The sequence below is a fragment of the Podarcis cretensis genome, assembly GCF_951804945.1.
Source record: "Podarcis cretensis genome assembly, chromosome: 6".
Lineage (NCBI taxonomy): Eukaryota > Metazoa > Chordata > Lepidosauria > Squamata > Lacertidae > Podarcis > Podarcis cretensis.
The window spans coordinates 75,724,666-75,733,021 of record NC_137175.1 but is presented as its reverse complement, the minus strand read 5'-3'; the positions used below and the strand labels follow the sequence as shown (position 1 = coordinate 75,733,021).

Below are 8,356 nucleotides of genomic sequence, written 5' to 3'. Positions count from 1 at the left end.
ATCAGGAGAGGAAATCTGAAAGTTATTGCGATCCTGAGCCGTACAGGGCTTTTAAGGTCAGTTAAAGCCTCTTGGTTGCTCTTGTCTGACTCGCCATTCTTCCCTGATTCTCAGAGCCCTGCTTGCCTCACCAGAGTTGTTTGCCTTACTGATAGAATTTGCTTTCCTGCATAATGGACCATCCTAGAAAGCTGGAATGGGCCTCATCTGATGATTGTCCTGGTTCTGGCTTGGTTGCCAAATCTTTAGACATGTCATGGGTTCTGTCTCAGGAGATTATATCTGGCCTTGATCTGCAGTTCTGGACTTGGATCCCACCAACAAAATTTAGTTGTGAGGCACAACTAAACTTTATTATCAGTTTTCTGGATTCCTGCCATGCTGCTTTGCACACCAGATTCGAGGGCAGAGTACAAATTTAGGTTTCCGCAATATTAAAGTGCCCTGTCACCCTACTAATGCAGAGGTGGGAAACCCTTGGACCTCCAGACAATGATGAACTACACCTCCCATCAGTGCCAGCAAGCATGGCCAGGGATGATGGGAGCTGTATTTCAGCAACCAAAGGTTCCCCACACAAATCCTATCACAACAGATGCCTTTTCAAAATGCTGAGGGTTTTTTTTTTTTACACCTTGGGTGCAACAGTTGATTTAGGTCCATGCTTGGATAGAGATGTGGGCTTTTCTACTCTTTTGATACTGTCGTGCTTTTGGATTTACATCCAGTTCATTCAATACAAGTACATGGCCCACACTTTGAACTGTATTCCAGCATTAGCTGCTATTTATGATTCTGTTATCACTCCTCCCACTGGGAAGGTCAAGCAATGTTTTGTGTTCTATTCTGGAATCTCCTTTACTGCCAATTACAAGCGGTCTTGCAAATTTTATTTATTAACCTCGTAAAAGTAATTCGGTAGATTTCTGCCTACATTCTTCTCAATCGCTGTTAGACCAATGTTTAGATTCTCCCCTCCTTCTCCCCTCCAAGATTATTTCTAATTTTGAGGCACCTGCTGACACCTGCACCTAATGATCCAAATCTTAGCTGCATTATTTCTCATTAGCCTTCTCTTTCCCCATAAAATGAGCATTTAGTTTCAGTGTTCTCATGACAATCGTTTGTTCAGTGATAGCCGAATGAAGAAACTCATAGGATTGCGTCAAGTCTCTGATGCTTGTTTAAGCTGATGAAAGAAAATGCCAATCTGATGCAGTTTTCATTTTATAAATTTAATAAAACACTTTTATCCTGCTTCTCAGTCAAAGACTCTCAAAGTGGGTGTTTTAAAGGGTTTTTTTCTAACAAATTTAAAAGCATAAAGTATTCAGGTTGCAGCGCATTAATCGGGAAGTAAGCCCCACTAAAAACAATAGGATTTATTTCAAAATTACAGAATGGCAGGAAACAGACTAAAATCAAAGGATCTTTCCAAACCGTTACTATTCTGAAGGCATCAAGCACATACCAGAAAATTCAGGTTGCCCAAGTAAAGTAGATTCAGAAAGTATGGAAGTTTCAATGGGCAGGCTTCATCTAACCAGTCCCATCAGTGGAAGCTTTGTCCAAAGACAACCGCTTGTGTCCCCCCTTTTACCCTCTCACACACACAGAATTGGCTCTGGGGTTCAGAAAAACTCCCAGAGCAGCATGCAGGGGGGTGGGGGCATCATTCCATCTGACAAGCTAGAATTATTGAAGAGCGCTACATTGAATTCCACCTAATGTGTTTACTAAGTGCAAGTAAAATGCAATGTGCTAAATTATATTGCTCTCTTTTGGCCCAAATTTACATTGTGGGTTGGCTGCTCTTTCAAGCATGTGCAGATACACATACACATACACAAAGACACAGACACGAGAGAGGGAGGACTGACACACAAAGTGGAATATAGCAGATGGGTTGACAGCTCCCTTTCACTCCTCTTCTGCCTGCTCTCTATCTATCTTCCCTTCCCCATCCCAACCCCTCTCATTCTGTGGCCCACTCCAAGCCTCTTGGTGGAACGTATACAACTTGCAGGTTAGCCACCCCTCCTCTGGTTTCAGAGGTGAACTATTAGCCTAATGTTACACAGCAGTGCTATTTCCCTAGAAAAAACAGGTGCCGGAACTCACCATGAACACCTCCCTCATTCTCTTAGAATGGCAATGACACCCACCTGAGAGGGGCTGAAGCCCAGCAGAGAGGTGCCAGAACTGAGTTCCTGTGAGTTCCCCCTGGAAAAAAGGCCTGGTATGCAGATTTGCATGAACTTCAGAAATAACTGCAAGCACACACACAAAAAAGGCTACATTTTAAGATGATTCATAATATTATTTTAAAAAATAATTACTGATTCATTATATCAAATCTAAATTAAAAGCCTTGGAAATTATTCATCATGATTTCATGCATTCATTCAGGAGGAGTTTCCATCCTCAAGCCAAACCAACACACAGAAAAAAAATATATTATTTGTGTTCAGTGGTGGAGCAAGCCGATCAGGCGCTTGGGGTGGTGTGTGTGTCCTTTGCCCAGAGGCAGGGGCAACCGCCTGCGGGGGTGGGGCCAGCTGCCCACAGGGTGGGGCAAGCCGGGGCAGAACGCTCCGTGGGGCCTTGGAGGAGTCTGCCTGCCTCCTTCCACTCCGCCTGAGGTGGAGACAGTGGGCAGGCAGTTTAGGGCAGCACGGAGTCTGCAGGAGCCCAAGCCACTGTGTTACTCCCAGGAGAGACGCGTGGCTCGGGCGCACTGCAAGCCCCATGGTGAGTGCCGCCTGGCATTTTGTCACCCCCCTCAGTGGTGACACCTGGTGCGGAATGCCCCCACCGCCGTCTTCCTCCACTCCTGTTTGTTTTGCTGGGTCATCCAAGGTTGGTCTTGGCAAGCTTTCCACTTCCAATAGCCAAAGGCAGAAAGTACAGTGGTATCTTGGGATAGGAATGGGATCCATTCTGGAGCCCCGTTCGCATCCCGAATGGAACACAAGATGCAACAACGTGTCTGCGCGTGCGCGGGTCGCGTTTCGCCACTTCCACGCATGCACATGATGTAATTTTGAGTGTCTGCGCATGTGCAAGCAGCGAAACCAGGAAGTAACACGCTCTGTTACTTCCGGGTTGCCGTGGAGCACAACTCGAATGCGCTCAACCCGAAGCACATTCAACTTGAGGTATGACTGTATCCTGGCCTGCATATTTTTTATTCCTGATTCTATCACTACTCCATTTTTGGCTTTTGCCCTTGAAACCATGAGTCCGGTTTCTGTCACTGCATTCAGTCTTCTAACCCAGTCTTGACACTGGGTTTATCCTGCAACTTCTTTGTAGCTGCCTTGTGTACCAATGCGAAAAACCCTTATTTTGCCATGTTACAAGCAGACTGCTGAGTTAAAAGAAGTAGTTTATGGCGTTAAAACAAGGCTAGTCACCTTCCACCCCCCTTAAGACTCTTGCCGTCCCTCACCAAGCTTTCTGGTGCCATTGGGAGTTGGGTCCAACATCACCAAGAATAAATCACATTGTCTTATCCCTGCACTCAACCTACTGGAAGAGACCAAACGCATTGAATTTTAAAACTTGGAAATTGCAGGATGAAGGTGAAATATCATATGGCCTCAAGGTATGACTGATGTTCTCATTAAATATCCAAGAATAGACCTAATATTCTTGTACTCAGGGCAATAAATTCTGAGGTCTAAAAGGGACGCCACATCTGACATCTTTACGAGACAGGATTTCCTCCAATAATTGCAATGTGCTGCTGAACAGATGATACATATTGAACATATATGGCTCAATATAGCTGAACTGCTTTATTTCACATTTAGCAAGTAGTTCATTTTTAGAAAGGCAATTTATCATTCTTTGAAAATGGAGAGTATTGGGAAGTTTACAACTCTGCTCAGCAGTCTGCTCCAACCACAATTCTCTTACCACTTACCAAGGGGGTGGAATCATACTCATGTTTGTGTGTGTGTGTGTGTGTGTGTGTGTGTGTTCTTTTGAAGGGATTTTGTACCCTGTGGCAGTTCTTAAAGTCAAGACACCCTATAGTCAAGACACCCATTAAAAACAAAACAATTCTACTTTGAGCATAGATTCCAGTGGCCAAATCATTAGTAAAGGTAAAGGTACCCCTGCCCGTACGGGCCAGTCTTGACAGACTCTGGGGTTGTGCGCCCATCTCACTTAAGAGGCCAGGGGCCAGCGCTGTCCGGAGACACTTCCGGGTCACGTGGCCAGCGTGACATCGCTGCTCTGGCGAGCCAGAGCCGCACACGGAAACGCCGTTTACCTTCCCGCTGGTAAGCGGTCCCTATTTATCTACTTGCACCCGGAGGTGCTTTCGAACTGCTAGGTTGGCAGGGCCAAATCATTAGACCCACATAATCTATGGATTTGCCAGCTTTGTTACTGTTCCTGAGCTACAGCTCAGTAGTACAGGATCTGCTGTGCATGCCAAAGATTCGCTCCCAGGTACAATCCCCGGGATCTCCAAGTAAGTCTGGGAAATTCTCCTGCCTGAAACTTTGTAGAGCCACTTCCAATCAGTGCAGACAACACTAAGCTATTGGTTTGACTCAGTCTAAGGAAACTTCCTATATGCCTTTTATAACAGCAGCCTAAGTAAACATGATCTGAGGTGCATTGCTGCCACCAATCAGCCTTCCCACATCTTGGGTTTAAAAACAAACCAACCTGTGTCCTGTGTAGCATTATTGTGTCCAAGGTATCGTATTCAGGCAAGAGCCAATAAACTGGAGATCAGACCAGATAAACATTTACCCTCATTGCATTATGTTTTTTGTTTCTTTTACTGGAAGTTAACTGGGGAAGAAAGACTTGGTGGAAGACTCATGTCAATGGCTACCCTGTGCCCTGCAGAATGCCACAGAAGGTCTCAACACACTAGAATTAACTAGGGGAACCTCTCCCCCAAGTCAATTACGTTTCACATCAGGAAAATCTTCACCTGCTTCTTTTTTGCACTTGAGACTGCCTTTGAAGTTTCAACTGAACTATGCATAATATTGAAGGACAGTACCTGTTTTGAATATTTAGTTGTGTCAAGCCACTATTCTTTATTTTCAAAATTATTAATTTTTTACCCCATGTCTTAAACAGCCTAAGTAAAACCTAATCTGAGAGCTAAGTGACACAAAACAGTAGAGTGTATAAGGCAGCAATCTCTAAGCTCTTTGTGGATTTATTAAATGTAAATCCAAGTACAGGCAGTGAAGGACAATTTGTGATTTTTTAATACTTTTTCCCTGCTAAGTATGCATCTCAATATTCAAATCTGCAAATATGAATTTGACTTTCTTTTCTGCTAAAGGCTTGTGTGCTTTAGTTTAGAAATATCATATTCTGAGGCTCAAAAACCCACTGTATATGCAAACCCCAATGGAGTAAACAATTCTTTGATCTTGCACAATCATTTGAGTAACAAAGCATTGAATGTTATTTCTCTCTAGGGTTAACATTCAGGTTTCTTGCAAATAGTTTTTATGAGTGATTGTCAAGCCACACATTACAGCAAAAATAAACCCCTAAGCATCAGTTAAAGATTGGTCAAGACTTAAATTCTGACTGTATATACAGTATAGATTATTAGAGAAGCCCACTGCTTATTTCACTCCATTGTAAAAAATTATCTTTATTTCTGCCCTCTTCTTAATATTATTTAACCAATGATCGATCCACAAGAAGGCTTGCCTTTTTATCCAACGACTGCTAAACTTTTTGTCAAAAGCTTTTGCATCTAAGCTTATAATGTCTACCATTCTTTTTGACATTCTTAAAGAACTGGTGAGACCAGACTTTCATTTGCAGAAGTCATGCTGACTCTTCCACATCAATACTTGTTTTTTTCTGCACGTTGAACAATTTAGCTTCAATAATGCTTTCCAACAACTTAGCAGTGTCAGAAGTCAGGCTAATGGGCCTGTAATTTCTGAGTTTCATCTGAATACCTTTTTAAAAATTCATATTACCCTTGCTACCATCCAGTCCTCTGGTAAGGAGACCAATTTAGTGACAGGTTCCCTATTTTTGCTAGAGCGACAATTTCACACTCGAGTTCTTCAGAAGCTCTTAGATATATTCCATCCAGGCCTAGTGACTTGTTAATTTTTAATTTGTCAGTTAGTTTTGGCACTTCATCTCTTATCACCTCCATTTGACTTCGTTCTTCAAATGCCTTTCCTGAAAAAAACGTGATTCAGGTGTGATTACCTGTCTAACATCTTCTGCTGGTGGATGTAAAGAATTCATTTTTCTCTGCAATTTTACTACCCTTCTTCAGTAATCCTTTTACAATGTCATCTTGCAATCTTCCTAGGCCTGTGACTGTCTCTTCTATCTCGTGTATTTAAATAAATTATTATTGTTTTATGAAATGATTTTATCAATATGCTTCTCAATGTTTATTTGCTTGCATTACTGAAAGGTCTACAAAAAATTATGTTGTCTTCAAGTTTTACTTTGAACAAGATTTCAAAGTAGCTTCCCTGACTTTTCTAGCTTCCTTGACTCTGCTTGTTAAAAGTAAAAGGTAAAGGACTCCTGGACGGTTAAGTCCAGTCAAAGGGGTGCGGCACTCATCTCGTTTTTCAGGCCGAGGGACCTGGCATTTGTCCACAGACAGCTTTCCAGGTCATGTGTCCAGCATGAGTAAACCGCTTTTGACACAATGCATCATTGTGATGAGTGTCAGAGCGCACGGAAACGCCATTTACCTTCCCGCCACAGCGGTACCTATTTATCTACTCGTGCTGGTGTGCTTTCGAACTGGTAGGTTGGCAGGAGCTGGAACAGAACAATGGGAGCTCACCCTGTTGTGCAGACTCAAACTACCAACCTTCTGATTGGCAAGCCCAAGAGACTCAGTGGTTTAGACCACAGTGCCACCTGTACCCCTTGTTAACCATGCAGGTAACCTCTTAGATTTCTTTGACCTTATGCTCTATGGCAGGGGTAGTCAACCTTTTTATACCTACCGCCCACTAATGCATCTTTCTTGATGGTAAAATTTCCTTACTTCCCACCAGTGCTGCAGTAACATGTGCCATAGAACTTCATGGACAAGTGGGGATTTGAACCCTGGTCTCCCAGATTCCTGATCCAGCAGTCTAACCCCTACAACACACATAAAAAGGTAAAGGGACCCCTGACCATTAGGTCCAGTCCTGGCCGACTCTGGGGTTGCAGCACTCATCTCGCTTTATTGCCCGAGGGAGCCGGCGTACAGCTTCTGGGTCATGTGGCCAGCATGACTAAGCTGCTTCTGGCGAACCAGAGCAGCGCACAGAAACACTGTTTACCTTCCCGCCGGAGCAGTACCTATATATCAACTTGCACTTTGACATGCTTTCAAACTGCTAGGTTGGCAGGAGCAGAGACCGAACAACGGGAGCTCACCCCGTCACGGGGATTTGAACCGCCGACCTTCTGAATGGCAAGTCCTAGGCTCTGTGGTTTAACCCACAGCACCACCCGCCTCCCCATACATAGCTGGTGCCTTAATCCCTATCCCTGTTAAACACCACAAAGGAAAAGTCAATGCAAGCCTGCTGCTGTTGTGCGGATTCATAGCAGGTAGGTGTATCTTGAAGACCTGCCCCTGGACTCACCAAAAGTGACATTTGTGAATCCTTAGCAACTGTTGCCGCCTTGGGGAAATCTACTTTGCATGCTGACAATTGCTCTAAAGAAAAATCCAACAGTGTAAACTGTGGTCCTTTGAGGTTTTCTAAATGAGAACTGCACTTTTCTGTAAACTGATATTGGCTTGTGAGGTGAGACCGCTGACAGGAAGAGCAGTAGCAAAAGAACTATCAGTAGCAATTTCTAGTTCATTATGCTGAGCCTTCCCCTGGGGCCATTTTTGTTGTATATCCTTGTTGCCATTGCTCCTTGTTTGTTTAATAGACACAGAATGCCCTGCTTAATTCCCTTATAAGCAGGGTGGTGTTTTTTCTCCCCACTATTGGGAAAAATAACCAGCCATTTTGAAGGGAAAGGAAAACAATTTCCTTGTTAATTCAGCTGGATATCTTGCTGATTAGAATAAATAATGAGATTGACACTGGAACTGAACATTAAGAAACAAATTTGATACCACACGTAAATTTAATGTTGCCTTTGTGATTGTGATCTGAAATTGTCGCCGCTTCTCTGCTTCAAATCATGTTAAATTGTTTGATTTCTTTTATCTGGACCTTTTTGTGCTGGTTTAAAGTTTCACGTGCTGGTTTCTATGCCTAAATTGTTTCGGTGATTCTGATGGTGAGGCTTTCTCTGAACGGTGGCAGAAAAAGACTGAAACAAATAAATGGAATTAGGAATTCAATGGCTGATTTCTGTGCGT

General features: G+C 43.3%; 1 protein-coding gene across 1 annotated transcript in view; it reads right to left on the bottom strand.

Moving 5' to 3' along the window:
* The window catches only part of PLPPR5 (phospholipid phosphatase related 5), a 91,403-nt gene that overhangs the window by 53,140 nt on the left and 29,907 nt on the right, over window positions 1-8,356 (bottom strand). The window lies entirely within an intron of this gene.